This window comes from Heliangelus exortis, chromosome 17, assembly GCF_036169615.1.
Source record: "Heliangelus exortis chromosome 17, bHelExo1.hap1, whole genome shotgun sequence".
In the NCBI taxonomy this organism is placed as follows: Eukaryota; Metazoa; Chordata; class Aves; order Apodiformes; family Trochilidae; genus Heliangelus; species Heliangelus exortis.
In genome coordinates, this window is record NC_092438.1 from 10,117,408 (window position 1) to 10,139,637 (window position 22,230).

General features: G+C 54.0%; 1 protein-coding gene across 1 annotated transcript in view; it reads right to left on the reverse strand.

Annotated features, from left to right (window-relative positions):
* Positions 1-8,766, reverse strand: part of KCNJ12 (potassium inwardly rectifying channel subfamily J member 12) — a 29,789-nt gene extending 21,023 nt beyond the window's left edge. Inside the window, exon 1 of the mRNA XM_071760542.1 lies at positions 8,089-8,766. The gene's annotated coding sequence lies outside the window, so the exon portion shown is untranslated. The remainder of the gene's footprint in view (positions 1-8,088) is intronic.
* Positions 8,767-22,230: the final 13,464 nt, after the last annotated feature.

Below are 22,230 nucleotides of genomic sequence, written 5' to 3' on the forward strand. Positions count from 1 at the left end.
AATCATGTGGCCAAACATCCCAGCTTCTCCCCAGACGCTGCCCTCAGGGAGAGATCACAGGGAAAGAGGTGGGACCGGACCCTTTGGCACCCACAAACCCACCCAGAGATCACCTTTCCAGCCTCAACCAGCAGCACCCACCTCAGCCACCCATCACTGACAGGGTCCCCTCATCGCCCTCATGCCCCCGGACCCCAAAAAGTCCCATTTTCCATCCCACATCCCCATGTCCCTGCAGCCACTGAGGCCATCGACGTGTCCCCGGCTCCCAGGGGACACCAGGACACTCTATGTCCCCGGGGGCTCCTGCCATGTCCCCTCACCCCCATTACATAAACTTCCTGGAGCCGGGACTGTTTTTCCCTTGTGTTGCCTACGGCGCTGCGCTCGTCAACGTTATTTGCATAACAAATAATTAATAATAATTAATGGCTGGGAGAAGGGTGCCGAGTGCCAGATTTTTACTAATTAGGGAACAAGCACAAAAGGAAAGGAGGCATCACCCCGGGGGCCCGGGGACACGGTGGGGACAGTGGTCCTGAAGGACTCTTGTCCCTTTTGGAGTGGAAGGAAAGGAGGAGGGGAGGATGAGAAGGTGCTGCAGGTACTGGGAGGATGGGTCAGGGGTTCTTGCAGGGTTTTGGTTGGCGGGAGCTTCGATGAACTGCCCTCCCTCCAACTACACCCCCCGTGGACATCCTGCACCCCACTTTCTCCAAGCCCTTCTTAGAGCCCGGGACAACACTACTGAATTGCCTGGGGGTGGCACCACTCCATGGAATTAATGGGAAGAGCAAAAGCTTTGCCCTGGCAGCCCCGCAGCTGGGTCAGGCTGGGGATGTTCTTCCCCTGAGACCCCTTGCAGGTGGCACCCCCACCCCGGGCAGGAAACAGCAGGGACACCCCCCCTGTGTCACCAACACTGGGAAATATGGAGAAATGGGAATGTGAGAGACCAGCTGTGCCATTCAGTGTCACCTGGGGTGTTGGGTGACATGGAAACCTCTGCTCCAACATCACGGACATGCAGACAACTGGGGGTCTGTGAACACTGATCCTGAGGGGGAGGGGGAAGGGGAAAAGTGAAGGGGAGGGGAAAAGTTAAAGGGAATTCTAAAAAGAAGATAGAAAGGAAAAAAAGTAAAAAGTAGAAAGAGGAAAAAAGGATTAAGATGGAGAGAGAGAAGAGAGAAGAGAGGAGAGAGGAGAGAGGAGAGAGGAGAGAGGAGAGAGGAGAGAGGAGAGAGGAGAGAGGAGAGAGGAGAGAGGAGAGAGGAGAGGAAGAGAAGAAGGAGAGGAAGAGAAGAGGAAAAGAGAAGAGGAAAAGAGAAGAGGAAAAGAGAAGAGGAAAAGAGAAGAGGAAAAGAGAAGAGGAAAAGAGAAGAGGAAAAGAGAAGAGGAAAAGAGAAGAGGAAAAGAGAAGAGGAAAAGAGAAGAGAAAAAGAGAAGAGAAAAAGAGAAGAGAAGAGAAGAGAAGAGAAGAGAAGAGAAGAGAAGAGAAGAGAAGAGAAGAGAAGAAGAGAAGAAGAGAAGAAGAGAAGAAGAGAAGAAGAGAAGAAGAGAAGAAGAGAAGAAGAGGAGAAGAAGAGAAGAAGAGAAGAGAAGAGAAGAGAAGAAGAGAAGGAATCAGATTCTCTTGTTGCTGATCTGCTCAAGCACTGGCTGCTGTGCCACACACCAGCCCACGTGTGCCCATGGGGACACGGGAACAGTGGGTGCTGAGATGAGCAATGGACACAGACTCCACAGACTTGGGTGCTTTCCTCCCAGGAAGAGGTGAAGCCACAGAGCAAAGCCTTCTCCCTCTGTCCCCTCCACAAAACCCTTCAGGTCCCACTTGCTTCCCTCAATCCCAGCCCGGCCAAGCCCTGGGTGCTGCTCAGCATCCCTCCATCTGCAGCTCCAACCCCACCCCTGGCTTTGCCCCCCCACGGGAGCAGAGCTGTGTGTAATTACACTTCCCTGGCTCTCCTCTCTCCACTGTAATTCCTTTGCCCTGCCGAATTGCTTCCCTTCAGCACCACACATAATCCATTGCACTGTAATTATATGGGAATTTTAATATCTGATGCATTTATAAGATGCACTTAATTCATCAGCCCCGTTAAGTACATTGTCATTACAGCCCTGCCCGTGGTAGGCAGGATGACTCCCTGTCAGATGGAGATTAGCTGGGCCCCATGTGTAACCAGTTGGAGAGTGTTCTCAGCCCAGATGAGACCCACACTGCCAGATCCACCCCTGGGGCCCCCGAGGCTGGGGAGCAGGACCCCCCCATGATGGGTGTTCCGGACCCTCAGGGGCTGTCCCCGTGCCAGGGTTCTCCTGTGCTGCTGTGCAGATGAAGAGCAGCAGGATCCAGCAGGATCCAGAGCAGCACCCAAGGTTTCCCAGATATCCCAACCATCCAGTGGGACCCCTCGAGCATTTCAAAAGACAAGAACTTGATCCAGCACTCACTGCCCAGCCCTGGGGGAGATTAATTAACCCTTGCAGCCATGCACTGGGGAGCCATCCCCCCCAAAAAGGCTCCCAGAAGTGAGGGATCTGCATTTTGATCCCTCCAAACCCATGAAACTACCCACTGCTAAAGGCTTTTTTTTTTTTTTTTTTTTTTTTTTCCCTGGCATTTGTTTTGGTGGCTCCTTTCCAGATGCATCCTAAAAGGGAACCAAAGGCCTTTCAGCCTCTCACAGTGAGCACAATGTGATGATTTTCCCAGCCTGGGCAAGAGGGATGAGCTCACTGGTGTCCTTGCTTCCCCCCTGGCTTTGGGGAGTTGGGTCCCTCTGCTGTGCACTGGGGGTGACAGTGGGATCTGCAGTGTGCCAGGGGGTGTCTGGGCTCTGTCCCACCCCTCTGAGCCTGGGAAAGAAGGGGAGAGGAAGGGTGGGGGACTGGGGACAGTCCTGACCCTCCCCAGAGGCACTGATGGGTGGTAGCATCACCCCCCATTGGGGTCACAAGGCACCAGAGTGGTGCAGCCCAGCTGCTGGGCACCGGGTGACCCTGCAAATCTCTGGGGGGGGTGAAAAGAGACCCGTGGGGTCCCCACAGTGCTGGGAGACAACTGGGATGGAGCTGGAGTCCTTGGCTCTGGGTACAAATCCTCCTCCAGCAAACTGTGCAGGAGCAGAGCTGTGCCACAGCAGAGCCCTGGTGGCATTTCAGCTGGAGGGGACCCTCAGGGGGTACCACCCCAAACCCCAGGGTTGCAACCAGCACCCCTCACCCACCCACAGCCCTGGGGTACCCGGTGGCTCCTGGCAGCTCCCAAGTGGATCCTGGCAGCCGTGGGACATGGTGACACCCTGGCCACCAGCCAGGCCACAGCCTGGCAGGCAGCTCTCTCCCCCAGGCTCCCCAGTCCAGCACCCTGACCCAGCACCCTGGGGACTCAGGCTGGGGGCAGGAAGGGTGCTGGAGCTGTCCCCCCAGCTCCATCCATGTCACTGGCTCACAGCACACACAACGAGCTTCAAAATGCCAGACCAGAACAGGGATATCTGCTCCAGGGGCAGAGCTCAGCCTGGGGGTATCCCAGGGGTAACGTCCCATCTCCTCCTCCCTGTGCAGAGGGACCCCCTTCTGCCTGCTCCCCAGAGGGAGTCCCAGCCCTCTGCCTCAGTTTCCCCACCCGCACCCTGGGACTATGTTCTCTGAGGAGGGTAGAGATGGGAGTGTGGTTGGCAGAGGATCCCAGCAGAGTCTCTAACTGACCTCTCACTTAGCACCAGGGCAGGGCTCTCCCTGTTCTCCCCCTCCCCACCCTCCCCTTCCACAGGGTGCTGCCACCCCGGTGGGATTTCAGCTCCCAAGGTCACCAGGCAGAGGGGGCTGGGTGGGGGCAGACACCCCAGCCCTCACACCTATCCAGCCCTGCTCACCACCCCTTCCACATCCCGGCTACTCCCTGGGGCCTGCCTGCCCCCCGAGATATCCCTTTCTCTCCCTCCTCTCCCCCCCCCCAAAAAAAAAAAACACCCAAATATCCCAGGAGCTGGGCTGGCTCTGCAGCTCTGCTGGTGGCACCGGTGGCTGAGCAGAGCAGACTGCAGCACGGCTGTTACGTAAGCCCAAGCTGGGCTCCAAGGATGTGGGACACCAGGGTTGTCCCCCAACCCACCCAGGAGCTGCCATCCCCCACCCCAGCTCATCCCCAGGACTCCCGGAGCACCCGGAGGTATCCCCACCACCACTCAGCTCAGGCTGCAAGGGGTGCCCGGGGGTTTGGGGTGGCCCTGGGGGTTTGGGGTGGCCCTGCCATGGCACAAGTGGTGGTGGCAGTGGGGTACAGAGGTGTGCAGGAGTGTGGGGGTGCCATGGGGCAGGGAACAGGGCAGGCAAAGGGGTGGGATGGGGATGGGAGGTGGTGGGTGCAGCACCCACATCCCACCAAACCCCCCTGCAGCCCTCAGCAGGGGCTGCTCCGGTGCTCACCCTGCAAACCAGAGCACAGGGACAGCCAGGTGGCCAGGCTGTGACCCCAGGGCTGTGTCTCCCTCGGGGTGACTCATGGAGTGGGATGAACACAGCCAGGACACAGGATCCCAGCCTCTTTCCCAGCTTGCATCCACCTGCTGTGTCCCTATATCCATCCCTATGTCTCCAGAGGGCCAGCATCCCTGGGACAGCTTCCCTGGGGACAGCATCCCTTTGGCCAATTTCCTTGGGATCAGCATCCCTGGCGCCTCCAGTACAAGCTGAGGAGTCAGGATGGGAGTTTCCCAGCACTACAGGATAGAGGATTCTCCCATGGGATAGCCCTGGCATCACCTGCCCTGCAGCCCCAGCCATGAAACCCCCACAGCCCACACCGCTGGCACAGGGAGTGGGCAGGCACTGAGGGGCTTTCCTGGACATCCCAGCAGAAACCTGGCAGCATCCTCTGTCACTGAGAGGGATGGGGACAGGGATTGGGAACCCATGGCTCCATCCCACCAGGTGTAGTCAGGATCTGGCCAGTTTTATTTGGGCACAGGGTGGGAAAGCCCAGGCTAAGGCTCCCGGCAATAGGAGATACCAGAACAAGGAATTAATGTTAATTAATTCATAATGACGTTGAGATAGTGATACCAGATGCTTCAAAAGTCCAACGGGGGAATCTGAGAGAGCTTTGCAAATAAACCATCGCCCACCAGCAGCCCTTCCTCACTGCAAACTGGGAACAAGGGAGTGAGCTGGGAACCAGGATGGAGCTGGGACCACAGGATCTCTCCAGAACTGGGAACAAGCTAGGAACGAGTCAGGAAGGGTGAAAAAGGGGCATGGCCCAGCGAGGTGACAGTCCCACAGTCACCCAGAGCTGTGGGGACAGCACTGAGACCACCCCCAGCCACCTGTCACCCCTCTCCCACCTTTCTCCTTCCCACCCCAAAGCAGAAGCTGGAGCAGAGATGGGATGTGGGAGCTCCCTGAGTCCCCGAATGGTTTTTTTCCCTCTCTCTTTTCCTCCATTTCAGGCACACGGGGGGCAGGGAATCCGGATGGGTGGGAACTGGGCAGCCAGGGGCCTGCAGGAAGGATGGAGGGAGAGGCTCCTGATCTGGGACAGGGACACAGGTCCTTGCCCACCCTCAGAGGACACTTCCAGGCTCCTGCAGCGAGACAGCAGCAGGAGGGATGGGTGCAAGCTGGGCTGGTTTCTCCCTTCTCATCCCCAAGAGCCATCCCTTGCCCTGCTCTGCTGAACCCAACCCAGGCCAAGGGGTGCAGAAGGGCCCGGAAGGGGGTCCAGGTGCCACCTCACCAGGGCTGGGGACCTCAGGGCCAGCACTGAGAAAGATGAAATCATGAACTCTGCAGAAACCACAACCCCCTGGGGTTGGAGCCGCCTGCCAACCCTGCAGCCCCCATCTCAGTAAACCATTCCCTACAGCAGAGCACCTGGAGGAGAACCCCAAAAAGAGGGATAAGGGAGGTGGCAGAAGCCGTGGCAGAGCATGATGGCACAGGATGGCCAGGGCATGGCACAGCCATCACTGCTTACATAAGGTGCCTGATCCCTGTGCCAAGCACCCGAGCGGTGATGGGAGAGGGAATGGGATGGATCCCTCTGGGCGGCGGCGTTCCCACTCCTTCTGGAGACAGAGCCCTCAGACCTGCCACCCCGTCCCCTTTCCTCCCCGTGCAGGGGCTGGCTGCAGCTCCTGAGCCCCTCAACACCATTTACACCCTAAAACCTGAGACCAACTGGGGAAAAACCACTGGGATTCAGCTGACCCAGCAGCTCCCCCGGGAGTTCCTCCGAAGTTTATCCGCAGAGGGAAATGGTTCCCATCCCCCTGCAGCCTCCACTGGTGGGGAGAAGATGGGGGGGGAACCCACAGTGAGGCACAGCCATGCCCAGAGCATCCCAGAGCATCCCAGCACCGTGCCATGGGGCCGGTGGGGAGCACCACATCCTGCCCCAGCTGGTCCCGTGGGACTCGCCGTATCATTCCAAAGCTCAGAAAAAAAAAATCACCTTGACTTCAGAGGTAGAGCAACTCTTTGGGGTGAAGAACAACAAAGTGTGTTTTAGATCAGAGGCAAGAAATAAAGTGGCCTTTAAGGTGCCTTCCCTGCAAAGCCAGCGTTTTATTCAGCCTATCCGGTGCGGATGGGAACTCTCGCTGTTATTCCAGGCCTGAAAGGAGCAGGCGAGGATTTTTAAATTTTTTTTTTTTAATTTTTTTTTTTTTTTAAAGTCTTGTTTTCATTATTTTCTGGTGCCTTTGTTGCTTTGTGCTCGCACACAAAGGGAATTTCACCTGCTGTTCAGAACTAAAGGCCCCAGAAAGTTTTACGGAGAAGGGGACAAGGGGAAGGAGATTTATAAAACCAAAATGAGTTGTTGCAGGGTTTGGGGTTTTTTTTTTCGCAGCAAACTAAAACATCCCCGGCCCTTTGGTGCCAGCAGGACACCCAGCACTGGCACACAAGTCCCCTGTCCCCATCAGTGTCACCAAAGGGCTGGGAGCAGGGAGGTTTTATGGCCCTTCTGAGGCTGGGGTGGATTTGGGGTGCAGAGGGGGCCACGGGAAGGCAACGGGATCACTTCCCATCCTTTTTGCACGCAAGCAAAGTCACCACCACGCTTTCTAAGAACAGGAAAGAAAAAAAAAAAAACCAACCCAGCTCTCGTTTGCCGACACCACTGCAAAACAGGTGGTTCAAAAATCACAAGGAAGGATGGGAGAAAAACCCCTATTTGGCGATTTTGTGCTGGTTATTTGCTGCAAAACTGTCCGAGAACAAATGCTGCTAAATACACACCATTTCCCCCCCCCTCTAAACACTCTTTGCTCTATAATTAAGAGAGACTTCTAAAAATACAAATAGCCTCAAGCACCCAGAGAAGGCGTGCAGGTGCTGCTAACTGGAGGCACTTTAGTACAGCTCATTTTCTGGACAATTTTACTAGGCTGGCTCGCTCTCAGCGCCGATACTATTACAGTGATGCAATTATGCTGCTGCTGCTGCTGTCGTTGTTGGGTTGCTTTGCTGTTTTCCCTGCGCTTTGCAGTTTGCCTTCGAAGCACAATTCCCCCCCTCCAAACCCCCCCAAACCCCTCAGCTCCTGGGGCTCAGCCCAAGCGTGCGAGGTGGGAAGAGGAGGTTCAGGCGAGCGTGCAGGGCACACGTGTAAAGGCAAACACACATGTGCACCCACGGAGGGGGAGAACCCCAGTGGGGGCATCTCTAAAAAAACCCAAAAAGCTGCCGTGCAAAAGTTTTGGCTGAGGAAGCAACCTGGAAGGGAGGAGAAAGGAGCGGGAGCCCGGTGAGGCACCGACACTCCCCAAAAAGCAGTGGCAAACCCTCGCTGCTCGCCACGGAGGGTGGGGGCCCGTGGCACTGCCACGGTGACAGGGACCAGCTTTGCAAAATCCAACCCCCACCAAACCCCTCAAAACCTTCATTCTGGGGACAAGGAGCTGGGAAGCCGGGAGGTCGGAGCTGCAAAACTTCCCCATCTGATTTCTCCATTAGGGCTGGGAAAGGTGGAAGCGATTGACTCACTATGAGACTGCTGTTTTTGCCTCTGACTTGGGATGAAGACGGAGCTGGTGGAGCTGGTGTGTGGATGCTGGAGCAGTCACTTACCTCTCAGTGCATCCAGCCCCCCCTCCCCGGGCCGTGGGGCTGCGGGTCCTGGAGAGTTAGCTGGCAGGGGACCCCAGATCCACTCGGCTTTCTCCCAGGACTGACGTTCGGCTGCTGCTTCTCAGGCACAGACCCAACCCCTCCATTCCAACCACAGGGGAAGAAAAAAAAATTGTAGATATAGCTTCTTCCAAAATAAAGAAAAAAATTAAAATTAAAAAAAAAAAAACAAAAAAAAAAAACAAAAACAAAAAAAAAGAGGGAGATTTAAAAAAAAAAAAATTGTGGTTTTTTTTCCTGGTTTGGTTTTCCCCTGTCGCTCCTTCGGAGAAAAATTAAAAAACCAGATAAATCCCAGCGATCAAGAGATCCAGACTCAGGTGAATTTAGCTTCAAACTCCCTCTGTGCTTTCAGAGCCTTCACCCTCAAATGGGCTCTGGAAGATGCTGGGGGACCCATCGTCGCCAAAGTGTCATCAAATCCTTCGGGCTCAACTCCGCTCCTGCCCGGGGAGGTGGACTCCTTCCCTGCTCCCTGTGCTGTGGAGTTGGCAGGGACCTGCCTGCTTCAGCCTCAGCGTGGAGGGTGGGTGGGTTGGTTGGTTGGTGTGGGTTGGTTTTTTTTTTTTTTCTCACTGCTATTGGTTTTCTTGCTATCTGATCCTCAGCGAGCGCTGCAGCTCGGCGCTTCCCTGTTTTTTTTTTTTTTTTTCGCTCCCCCCCCCCCTCTCCCTCCCTCAGCTCCCAGCCTTTTGACAGGGAATGAAACACAGACACCCAGTGAGACAAGCTCCTGCTTCTACAAAGCTCCACTCCCTCCTACCGCCTTTGTCCGTGAACAGCAACTACTCCAACTCTGCCCGTAGACACGAGTGAACCTCTGCATCAGCACTTTCCTAATGGCTGCTTCCCCCCCGTCCTTCTTCTCCCTCTTCTTTTTCCTTTCCTCCACCTCGATGGCTTCCTCTTCCTTTCCTCGTACAACCCGGCTCTCACAGCCACACAAAAAATAAAAAATAAAAAAATCACTGCCCCTCTCTCCGCGCATCCACCTCAGCTCCCCCCCCGCCGGGTGCTGTGGGAGGAGGGGGTTGCAGCCCCACACTCCATCACTGCCCTTTTTGGACACCTTCCACGAAAAATCGATGGCAGGTACCGTGTCCCTGGAGGCTTCGCTCCAGTTTCAGCTGGATTCAGGGTCTGAGTGTTGTGGGAAGGATCCGGGGGCAGGGGGAGGGCTGGGACTTGAAGCCACTTCTTTTTATTGCAGGCGGGAATTTGTTGCGGTTTTTTGTTGGATTGTTTTGGTTGGTTTTTTGTTGTTTTTTTTTTAAAGATTGGAGTCCAAGTTATGAGCATTATTTTAAGCTTTTTGTGAGGCTTTGGGTAACTCCAGGTCACCCTGTCCTCAGAACAGTGAGGCCTTTTTGGAGAGGGTCAAAGCAAAGCCCTGCTCCAGCATGAAGGGGGCAGGGGCAGAGGGGATGCTGCAGGGGACTCATCACCCCACCTGGCTTGGAGCCAGAGGGAGATACAAACCAGCCACCATCTGTAATTTTTTGCTAGACTTCCTCTACACTCAGTTGTCTGTGAATCCCCTGCTCCTTTCTTGGGGATTCGCAGGCTTTGTACAAAAATAAAAATATCCCAGCCAGGAGACCTCCAGCCCTGACAGTGATGCTGAACCTCGGGCAGCTTGGCTGTCACACAGCCAGGACATCACTCACATAAAATCCAAAAAAAGCTGATGAAGAAGTGGCCACACCTGCCCCACCTCCCTCTTGTATCACCTCAAACCCCTTCCCAGTCTTCACTTTTCATCTCTCACCACAGGTCTGGCACCAGCAATCCCTCCCTCTTCCCTTTAGCAGCATCCCAGAGCAGGGATTCTCCTCATCCTCACTTCTAATCCTCATCCCAGCCTGGCAATGGAGCTTTGTGCTTCCCCTCAGCACCCCCAAACACCCCCCACCTCCACAGCATCTCAGGGTGATATCTCCTCTCCCCTGCCCCATCTCACCAACCCCACAAATACTGAATTCCAACCCATGCTTTGAAATCCCTGGATGAAAAGCCCTTCAGGGCCTTGTTCTGGCAGCACTACCTAAATCCGCAGGGACACTCAGCTCACAGCAGGGATTTGGGCTTTGCAGATGGAGGGGACACTTGCCACATGCCAGCCGTGGTGGCCACCAGCAGTGCCCTGGCCCCAAACCCCTGCTCAGGCAGCCCCTGACACCCCAGCTCATGCCTCTCCTCCATCCCACCATCCTCATCCCTCATGGAAAGTGTTCCAAATCCTGCCCATCCCTCTAGCAATTAATTATAATGTAATTATAATGTAATTAATGTTCTGGGCAGCATGGAAATCAGTTGCAGGGCTGAGCCAGGCCAGGAGGCACCCACCAGGCCAGGGATAGTGGATGGGAAGTCCCTGGCCCAGAAGTCCTGCTTGCCCACTGCTCTGGTGGCACTTTGGGGCCACCTCCCCAGGGGGTTTCTCCATCAAAGCAACAAATGGGAGATGTTTGAGGGTTGTGGGACACAGGGACACAGCCCTCAAGATGTGCCCAGATAGAGCAGGCAGGGCCAGCCAGGCTGGTGTTCCTGCTGCCATGCTGCTGGCTTTCCCCCTCACTGCCTGCTTTGCTATGGGAAATGCAAAGAAATAGCCTGGGATTTCCATCCTGGCACGGATTTCCATCCTAACACGGGAGCAGAGGTCCCAAACAATTCCCCTGTACTTTTGCCATCAGCTCTGGGCACTGCTGGGCTGGGGAGCACCATGGGGAAACCCAGCATCCCCAAATGATGCTGCAGGTACCCCTTAGGCTGGGACACAGCCTCACCCCATGGCCAGAGGAGCCTTGGCTGGTGGCTTCAAAGCCATCAAAGCCAGGACAGGAGGGTAATGGGGTGAGCAGGGGTGCAGCTGGTGGGGGATCAGGCCAGCTCCTTGCCTGCCAGGGAGTCAGCCTGGAGCCATTAGGGCTCATTTAATCAAGATGGATGGCTCAGAGGGAGGGCTGCTGCCCATCAGTCCCACATTCCCACTGCATTAGTGTCAGACCTCCCGGAGGAAGGAGCCAAGGGGGAGAGAAAGGGGGAGCAGGGATGGGGAAAGGTGCAAAGTCACCCACCCTCCCTGTGGCACGGGGCACTGGTGCCACCGCATCCCACGGCGAGGGGCCTGGCCTGGGGGATGTGACTCCCCATCCTCCAGCCTCCCCAAAAGCCTGGCAGCCAGAGGATGGGGGGATTTCGAGCATTCCTGGTGCTGCTGAGCCCCAAAATGCAACAGGAGGGAGCTGGGGAACTGGGGAAAATAATCTTGGAGGAGATGCTAGCAGTGAGTGGAGCTGAAAAGCACAAGCTGAGAAAGAGCTGAGGCTGAGGGATGCAGGAACCACCCCAGAGCCCAGCCAAGACACCTCAAACTCAAACCATGGCAGCTCTCTGCAGGGCATCCCATGGGGTCTGCCTCTCCCAGCAACCCCACTCCCCTCCCACCTCTGCTCTTGCAAAGGCCATTTTTGGGCTCCAGGTTGCCATCTGATGGCCCAAATCAGCCATGTCCACCTCCTCCCCATCCACTGGGCACAGGCAGCTGGAGAGACTGAGTCAGGAGCTCAGCTCTCATCAATCACAGTTAAAAAAAGCTGTTACTGGTACCATTAACACACCTCCCCCTGACTCTTCAGCCAAGCTGAAGCCATCACACTCCTGGCTGGAGGAAAAAAAAAAAAAAAAAAAAAAAATTCATCCGCAGGGAAGGGACCGGACGGCCGCTGCCATCTGCTCCGGGCACCGGCGTCACCGTCAGGGTGGGATGGCAGCTCTGCCAGGCCAGGCTGTTGGCCAGGGCAGGGGTGAGGAGGGCCAAATCCCAGCAGGTTTCAGGAAGAGAACAGGCCAGGGAATGAAGAGGGCGGATGGCGTGGGTTTGTGGGCATTGGTCTCATCCCTGGAGTGCTCGTGGAGGCTGCGTGGGCACCCAGCAAAGGGGAAAAAAGGGGCCCTGGCCTAGTGCAGAAGAAAAGATATTTGTGGGGTTGGGATGGGGGGGGGGGGGAAATCTCAGCCAAGGAGCACTCAGATGACAGAGAAATGGACACTCAGACCTAAGTCTCCATGTGCAGAACATCTCAAGGATTACAAGAGCAATTGATTAGCAGGAAGCATGACCAAAATAGCCAAGGGAAGATGAACTTGGGGGATGAGGAGTGATGAACTGTGGCACTGCCTTAGATTTATCTGGAAGAAGGACAGGATACTTCTCTGTGAACTTCTGGTCTCTGCTGGGGCTTCAGTGTGGCAGGGAGGGAAGGCAGGGAAGGAGCCAGACTGCTGGTGGGAGATCACAGTTCTGAGGCTCCGTGCTTGTGCTTTCCTGAGACCACTCATGAGGTCTGGGGACCAGAAAGTGCTGGTGGGAACCAAAGTTAAACAACCACCCTGCAGGGGTGCAGAGGGGCACCATGCCCAGCAGGTCTGGCTCCCTGGGCTCAGTATCTTTGTGTCCACACCCCCAGGAAAAAATGCCAAAGGCAGCACTGGGTCTGAGGAATCATCAGCCAGGAGCAGCAGCCTGTCCCGTGGAAAACCATGGAGCAGGTGGGCTGTTTCTCTCTCAAAATGGGCAGCATGGGGCAGGGGGAGGGAAGCAAAGAAATTTCTACTTCTGTCAGCAAACAAAATGAGATGTCGCTTGTAGCCAGCAAAACTCTGCAGATTTTGCTAATAAAGGATTGCTCCATCCAGCTTCCAGCTGGATTCCAGCCCCAGCCATGACATGGCCACTGCCAGCATCAGCCACTGCATCCCAGCACTGGTGTCCCTAAGTGAGGGGACCCCGTGCCACAGGGTGGGTTCAGGCTCACTGCAAACTCAAGCACTGCCCTGTGGTGGGGACACGGGTCCCACACTGAGGTTTGTTCCTACCCTTCCCATCTCTGTGTTTGCCATGGGGACTGTGCTTCTGGGACTGCACAGTGTCCCTTGGGAGGCTCCAAACACATCTCAGGAAATTTTCCTTTTCTATTCAGCTTAATTTCACCCATTAGAGCTTGTTTCAGCAGGGTCCCCTGGGGATATCACTCCCCAGCATCCTCCTCCAACTCTTCCCACGTTTCTCTCCTCCCTCACTGCGCGCGCTGCTCACCTCCAGGAGCCTGAGCATTGCTCCACCACAAGCAAGGTTGGTCCAAACAATCATATCCTCCTCAAAACATAACCCTACCCCACAGCAGATGATGGAATATGCATTTTCTGTGGTCACAATCACCTTTTTGGGGACTTTAAGGCACTGACCCTATCTCAACACATGCAGAGATGCCCGGGCCAAACACTCGAGGACAGCTTGACCAGGGCATTGCACTGTGGCCAAAGTTGGGAGCCTGAAGAGTAGAAAAAGAGACAGCTTGGGAAAACCACATGCCCCCAGCATGCCACCACCCCAAGATCACACCAGAGACTACGCTGCTCTGGGACCCAGTCTGGAAAATACAGGAAAAAGGAGGAAGCAAGAAGCTTATCAGCTGCTGTCATGACCTGCAGTGCTTGGGGGAAGGATTTGGAGTAGCAGATGGTATTTCCTAGACCTCGTGCATAAGCTCAATGCTAGTTCCACGTCCCAGACTAGGTGGGATGAGCCCAGCTTTGGCTTTTTGCCATGGGATGATCCAAAAGGTGCTCATGGAAGCCATCGATCCTCTTGCTCTCCTCACTCCACCACCCGTGCTCAGCTCCCCCTTCCCTCACCCACGGGATGGATTATTTTAGGACGTGGAGGAGGAAAGAACAGCAGTGATCAGTGAACCAATGGCTGCTCAGAGCAGAGCCCAGGCAGGCTGGACATCCCAAAGGTCAGACAGCCACCTCCTATAATAACCCAGAAGCTTTCCCAAAGGACTGGCCGCAGCCAAAGAGCCCAACTGGCTTCTTACATAAATGACCTCAGGGCAGTGCCTCAGAGACCACCAGACCAGGCAGCAGATGCTCAGAGGCAAAATCCACCCTGTCCTGAGCAGACGTCACCTAATCAGCACATTGGCTCCTGCCCAAGGCAGTTTGGGGCACACAGTAAATATCTTACATAAGCACCACTGCCCCGGGGTCGGATCCAGTTCAGCCTTGACGTACAGCAATGTCCTCCTGGACAGAGGCACAAGAAGGCAGCCCAAGGGGTTGTCCCCAGCCTGGAGCTGTTAAATGGTTGTAGGAGGACCTCCTGGTGACCCATCTGCACACCTTTGCCAGAGGAGGCTTCAGGAGAAATGTTGGGGTGTAGGGAAGTGGCACCCGACCCCAGGACAGAAGAGGAGAGAGACTGAAGAGCACAGTCCAGTCCCTAAAGGGGCTACAGGAAAGCTGGAGAAGGACTTTCTACAAGGGCATGGATTGATAGGATGAGGGGGAACAGTCTCAAGGGGAGATTGGGATGAGATCTTAGGAGGAAATTCTTCACTGTGAGGCTGAGACCTTGGCCCAGGTTGCTCAGAGAAGCTGTGGCTCCCTGTATCCCTCCTCTCCCTTGAGGAACTTCCCAGTGTCAAGGTTGGAGTTGGTTTCTCAGGAATTAAACTCTGCCTCTCCCCAGGGGATCTTTCACCTCTGCTGCACTAAAGAAAAAAGAAGAAAAATTTTAAAACCTGGATGTTTAACAAGACAGCTGCAGGGAGGGTACTTGACTGATTGAGTTTTCACCTGGCCCTTATGGGCAAGCTCAGGTACTTAACATAGAAATGAGGTTTAGTCACAGCAAGGCATTTGGGATTAGAGCTGGCTGAAGAAACTCTGATGGAACCACGTTCCTCCAGAATATGCACTCCTCTTAAAATTGAAATGCTTTGTGAGATTGAATAGGTTTAGACAGAAGTTCATTTTCCAAAGAAAATCAGAGAGCGGGTGCAGGGAAATATGTTGAATTTCAAAAATGTGGTTTGTTTTGGATTTTTTTGAGCAATGTTAATGTGTATATTGTTAGGGAAGATTTTAGTTTCTCTCTCTCTCTCATTTTTTTTCCCCTCCCCTTCGAGTCGTGCATTCCTCAAGGAAGAATCTGAAGCACTGTTTCCTCTCTAATGATAAATTTACCCAAACTCAGCAATTCCCCACTAAAAAGCTGGTGGCCCTGAAGACATTTATGTCTCTGCAAGACCTACTTGTCACTGGACTCCAAGGCCAGCTTGACAGGATCAAAACAAGCTATCAAAGCCCACCTGGAGTAAGCCTGGGAGGGGTCTAGGAAAGCCTAGAGGAAACTCAGCAGGCAACATAATTGAAAATAATACGGACATGTCCTTCACTAAGGTGAAGCAATTCACCTTCACATCAGCAATTTGTGCTCCCACACCTTTTTGGGACCATCATCTCATCAGAAAGTGAAGATGACAAGCAACTTGACTTCCATGCAAGATGGCAGAGCCTGGGGGTTTCTGCAAGCCCTGTGGTTTCACCCCTGAGATGATGTTTCCCACCAGGCTGCTGCAGCTGGGCACCTCAGCAGCCCTGCCTGGAGAAGGAGGAGCAGAGGAGACACTTTTTTGATGGCAGGCAAAGCTACTGGACCCATCCACAACAAGAGACCCCAGCTAGAGCACAAACCTCAGGCCCTATGACACCAAAATCCCTTCCCCAGGCCATGGGGGGGCTGCAAGACCCAGGTTTTTTGGTGGAACACCCAACAGTCCATGGTCCAAGGGAACAAATCCAGTTTTCCTCCAGCCCCGTTAGTCACTCGCTGCCATTCCAAACCACGGAGGGTTTGTGCCAGATCTCAGGCTGGGAGATGCCCATGAAGCCTCTGACTGTTCTCCCTGTCACCCCAGCTGTGTGCCCAGCCATCCAAACCAAGCAGTGCTTAGTGGGGGGGTTGGGTTTTGTTCCCCCCTCTCCAGGCTTTGGGATGAGAGGACCTTTATAAACGATTTCCGCTTAATCTCACTGCTGGTTTCTGCCCTTGCATCATGTCCTGAAAACAGACAGAGGTTTCTGCCCGAGCTTAAAAAGAACATTGTTTGCAGAACAGAGTGAACAACATGTGAAAAGGAGAGGAGGGGAGAAGGGAAAAAAAAAAAAAAAAAAAAAAGAAAGATCTGTGATGCTTTCTGGAAAAAAAAAAGTCTGCTCGTTTGTTTGGACGAGGATTCTCGGCACGTACAATCTCAGGAACAAAAGGAGATGCTTGTTCTCCGCTGTGTTTATGGAAAGAGTCCTGTAAATATTCAGAGGTGTTTGTGCTCTGGAAAAGATCACCTACCTGTGCTCAAAACTGCTCCCAGCAGCCCCAGCATCACTGCTGAGGAGCCCAACCCTAACACAGCCCCACAAATCCGGACCCCAAGCCCTTCCCTTTGCATTTGGTGGAAAATAAAAAGCCCGTTCGAATAGAAGTAACCACAATAATAAAATTCTTTTGAGGAGAAGTTTTGGGAAGAAGCACGGCTCCACCTGACCTTGCTGGTACTCCACGAGATGTGGGTCAAATATTTTAATTGCCAAGTCGCTAATCCCCCGTGCACGGCGCTTCAGTGTTTGTATTGCTGCTGACTTCTTGCCTTCCGAAGCCACAGGGGGAAAGAAAGAGCTGCCTGGATTGATGAAACACTAATTTCTGCCAAAATACAGAGCTGGATACAACAGCTAAGGATGAACGGTTGTGACTGCAGGGGGGAGGCGAGCAGAGCAGGGGGGAGTTGCTGCTCCACCAGCTGCATTGTGGTTGGATTCAGAGCTTTTTGCCACCCTCCCATAACAGCAGCTCCATCCATCCCAGCACAACTACCCCAACCTCCACATCCAGCCCAAATACACCACCCTAAAACCTCCACTCTCCCATCACTGTCCGGAAACTCCGAGCAAAGCTGTTGTTTAATTTTGATAAGGAACCAGAGGACGAAGCAGCCCCACCAGCGTGAGCTCCTGCGAGCATCTCGCAGGCTCAGGCGCTCACCGGGGCTCACACGCCTGCAATGCGGCCACCTCCGGGCTGCAGCACTCCCTGCAACCCCAGATTCCTTCAGCAGGGAGCAAACTGTCTGGATGCTCCCCCAGGAACTGGAAGACACGGGAGTGTAATTGCCCGTGACGGAATTTGGCGAGCACAAAAACCTCCCCCTCCTCCCCCCCCCCCCCCCCCAAAAAAAACCCCAAAAAAACGAAACAAAAAAACCCACCCCAAACCAAAGCAACAAACAAAAAATAACCCACACCACAGGAAGAGTCACAGCTCCTGGGTCACGCAGGGACAGGCAGGAGGGAAGAGGACCCTGAACCATTAATTCCAGACCCTGCCATCACCAGCAACCGTGTCACATTAATCCAATTCGGAAATCTATCATGGAAATCTTAAAATTAGCTCAATTTTCTACCCCCCGCTGCTGCTGGCGTTCTGCTCTGTAGCTGCCCCCTTCCAGTAGTTCTGAGATTGCTCCTCTCCACCTTGGGGTGGGCTTCCTCATGTTTTGGAGCACCCAGAAGTCCCACATGGACATAGATCATCCAAAGGCTGATTTCCCACCTGGGCACAGTCAGAGCTCTCTCTGTGACAGCATCTCTGGAGGGGAAAAAAAATGAGGGGATGGAGGGGTGGGCAAGGAAATGTGGCACAGAAAGCATCACATTTTCAGGCCAGAATTAAAAGGTCAATTACTTTATAATCTCTTGGGCACAGGAAGAGCCTTGCACGTTCAAACAGGGCTTAAAAAAAAAAACAAGGTCCTGGCCCAGAATAACGATGTTGCAGCAGACTCAAGAGCAAATAATAAATTCTGATGAAGACAGAAGTTGCGTCACTAAAATGGAGCGGGCTGGATTTTGCCCTTACATCTACCCTGGTAAATCCTGGACAAAGGATTTTCTAGATTACATATGCACATTCCTTTCCCTGCTGCTTCATTAAATAATACACAACACCCCTTGCCCAGTACACACCAGAGCAGGAGGCGGCAAGTGCTGAGCTCAGGGCAGCCTAGGGAAGAAGAGACTCTTGGGAAAGGAAAGAGCACGGGGTTTGGGGTTCTTTTCCTCCCTTCTTTCCCATTTGTTAGGGAGGATAGACCTGTGTTTTTGGTGTGGTGGATGGCAAGTTCAGGTTGTGACACCAGGAGACCACCAGGCTCAATGCATGGCGAGACACCTGGGACAGGACACTGCCTGCTGAGGCACCAGGTGGAGATGCTTCATTTTCAGCCTCACTTATGCAAATTAAAAAAACTTTGATTTTTTGGGTTTATATAGTTTTCTTCCTCCTTAGGATCATTCATGAAAATCTGTTCTTTGAGCAGCTGATGGCAAGGGAGGCACCTGATAGAAAGGGAACACCCCTGCCTTCGGGATGCAGGAGGGTGGAAGAGGCTGTGCCAGCTGGAGCACAAGTCTCACTCCTTTGCTCCATTTCCCCCACATCTGGCCACAGCAAAAGGGTTCATCTTGCTGGCAGATCAGTTTGTACAACTGCACAAAGCCGTTTATGGCCGGGGATGTTGGCCTCTGGACTGCACACATCCTTTGGTGCACAAAATCTCACCGGTGTCCCACAGGGATGATTATCAAATGGGAGAGTTAGTCATCCCAACCCAAAGCCATTAGTTACAAAACAGGGAATAGGGCTTAAAGCTCTTATGCTTGAACATGTTCACTCAGCCCTTTAGGGAACTCCTGATGTGCCAGAGCATCTAATCTCTGCAAATCCCTTTTATTCTGCCTTGCTCTGGGTTTTTGCTTTTTAATCAACTTAATCTTTATTCATGAGGTGTGTTGCTGCATTACAGCAACACCCCAGATCCTGAGCATCAGGCTCAACGAACGGAAATTGGGGAAACTTGGTGTTTGTTCCAGCCCGGGCTTAAGGTCTGGAGCAATTTATCTGGACTCGTGGCAGGCCCCAGTACTCCTCCATGTCCCAGCAGAAAGAAGGAAGAGGAGGAGGAGGTGGGAAACAGCCCAAGCACTACACCCCGGGGCTGGCACGCTTTGATCGGCACGTCTCATTGCTATATTTAATCAGCAGGGTCCACGTTAATGGAGCTTTTTTTTAAGAAAAAAAAGTTAAAGGAAAAAAAATCTCCAAAATAAAAATAATAAAGGGATCAAAGGAAGGAGCGACCAGCAAGTGACAGCAACGTGAAGCAAAGAATAAAGGAAGCACTAATGCGATTTTGAGGGGAGAAGTGGGGCAGGAAGGAGGATTTTTTCACCAAGAGAGCAGAGAGACTGGATGCCAGGACCCCAAGACCTGTCCCATGTGGGCTCAGCCCATCCCCCTGAGCCATCTCCCCAAAAAGGCAGAGCACAGTTTGACACCCAGCCCTGAGCATCCAGGAGAGGGCTGGGAAACACCAGTGCCCTCGCTTCTGTTTTAGGAAGATGGAAATAATTTCTGTGTACAGTTCCCCAGAGACAGAGAGCCCTCACTTGGGGGACCCCAATAGGGGCTGGCTGAGCATGACCCCATCCCCACAGATCAGCCCCAAGGCACTCCCAGTTTCCCCAGTACAAGCAGCAGCGCTCAGTAGCCTGCAGTGGCCTCACTCGCATCCTCCAAGGATCAGCTTACCCCCCCCCCAACCATGATCCAAAGGTACTAATGGGATTGTAATGCTTCTAATGAGCTGTAATTAATTAATTACCCTGTTAGCACAAGAGTCTTACACTTTTTGGCAAACACGGTGCTGTTTTGTAGCTCGAGGGAGGCTCTTTCCCAGCCCCACCAGGCTCTGGTGGCAGCTGCACGGGAGCCCCATCTCAGCACCCAGCACGTTCTATTTTTGCCCAGGGAGATCATTCCCCTACAGCTCAATCCAACACTGTTTGTACCTTGAGAGGACCCTGGAAACAGCCACACAACTCACAGCTGTCTCCCAACTCTCAGGCATTAATTCAGAGGGTTTGCAGACAACTCCCCTTGAGAGCATCAGTTCCCTCTGGTGAACTTAAAGAAGAATGAACCACAGGTAGAGAGCAAGAGATACCAGGACCCACGGTGGCCCTTGAAGAGCAGGAAAGTCCCAGAAGCACTGAGGATGGAGCCAAAGCAAAGCCTGAGATGCCTTGGGAAGCCCTGGGATTCTCAGGGCCACTACACAGCCTCCAGACCCCTCGGGATGCAGGATTGTACCCCAACACCCAGCCACACATCAGGGCTGAGCCCAGCCACCTCTCCCAGATTGGCTTCTCCATTACCTCCACACTTAATAATTAAAGCCTCAGTGTAAAAGCATTAAAGTTTCAGGGGCTGACACAAGAGGACAGAGCTCAGGGACCAGGCAAGAGCTGCTGGTGATTAACCCCACACAGCACAGGCAGATAGGAGCAGGACCCTGTCCATCTCCCCCTCTGGACAAAACCTTTCCTCCCCACAAATCCTGCCAAGCCAGAGCTGCTTCCCGAGAGCATCCACGCCTCGATTACAAGGAAGGGTTTGCTCAACATCAAGTGTCTCTAAAAAATGCTAATAGAGGGAGGGGTTTCTGCCCAGGGAGAGAGGCTTTTTATAGAGCACATGGCTTTGCATGGGGCCAGCTCCGGGCAAGGGCTCCGAGTTACCTTTGGCTGGCTGCAGAGGCCGAGCAGGAGGGCTCTTCTGCAGGAGCAGATGGAGCCGAGATGCCTGGGAGCCAGCCCAGCCCTGCTGCGGTGACAGACTGTCCCACACCACCTCCCCCCAGCAATGCTCTGCTGAGACCCCTCCCCTCGCAGGAGCTGAGGAGAGGGCACCCGAGGGGCCGAGCGCTGGCACAACTCATCCCATCACCAAACTCCACACCGGGCACCCCTCACCCTCCTCCGGCAGTCGACTCACCCCACTTCTTTCCTCCTGTATTGAGCCGGCAGGCTGGGGATGAGGACGCTTCTCCTCTCACTAGGCTCAGCAGGGCAGGGTACACCATCTTCCCTCAAATACTCACAGTCATTAAGCTAATTGCATCCCCCTGAGCAGCTGACTCTGCTTCCCCGATGGTGCAGCCCAGGCTGCCCCAGGGCAGAGGCTCTGGGTCCCAATCTGGGGGAGACAAACCTCTTATGTGCAGGATGGCATCCCTCAGGTAAAACATTCCGGACCCATAATTTGGTCTCAGAGCATCACCAAACCCCACCACAGCCCGGGGATGGGGGTGTAGGGGGGTGCGGGAGAGGGGACCATCCCTCCGTGGAGGGAGCCTTTCCCGTGGGGTTGTGGGGTGGTTTAGGGCTGAGATGGGGATGGGAGGACCAGGAATTCTCGGGCAGCCCCTTTCCCTCCTGCAGCTCCCCCCGAAGTGAAGTGCAGTTGGCATGAGGATGAGCGGGGCCGTCTGAGCCGAGGCTGTGGTCGGAGCCGGGCTCTGGTGTGCCAGGACTGCGGCTCAGCAATTAATCCTCCCCCGTGACACCGCCTGGGCCGGGGCGCAAATGAACATTACCTTGATTAAAAGAGATGGGTTAACGCAGCCCTGGGTCCCAGCAGCCTCCACGGAGAGCCCGGTAGGACTGTCCCCCCTCATCGAGTCCAGGTCCCCGAATTCCAGGGGCCAAGGAGGAGCCCGGGACACCGCTCAGCACCACGGGGTGCTCCCAGGGACCGTCCCTCCTCGCCAGGCAGCCAGAGATTGTTTCCCTCATTAATCCAGCGTTTGCTTCTCTGAGGATGCTCCTGCCCTTTCCAAGCTTTGTCACCTGCCTTTTCAGAGCCACAGACACAAAAGATCCCATTCTCCATCCAGTGCCACCAGCCGGGTGTGCACCAGGACCCCGGGGTGCAGCCCTGGTGCTGAGCTAACGATGCCACCAATCACCCTCTTCTTCTACCCCCAGGTCATTGTCCCACTGTGCAGTCTTGTTTCACCACTTTTATCTTTCAGAGAGGTTTTCTGAGAAGTTTCTTTTGTGGCAGTATTATAAATGTGATGCTTTGCATTCTGAAGGCCACATTCTTAGAGATGCTCAGGCACAGGGCTCTCCTACAACAGGATCAACCATTTCTTCCAGGCTGGTCCTTTTTCTTCCACCTCTGGAAGATGCAGCCACCTCCCACAGGAACCCTTTACCAGGTTCCTTTTCCTGCTTGTGTTGCTCTTCCACCACCTTTAGTTTCCTCAACACCAAATATTTTATTCCCTCTCTGGAAAGTTACCGGGGGAGATTTTCTACAACAGGAACTAC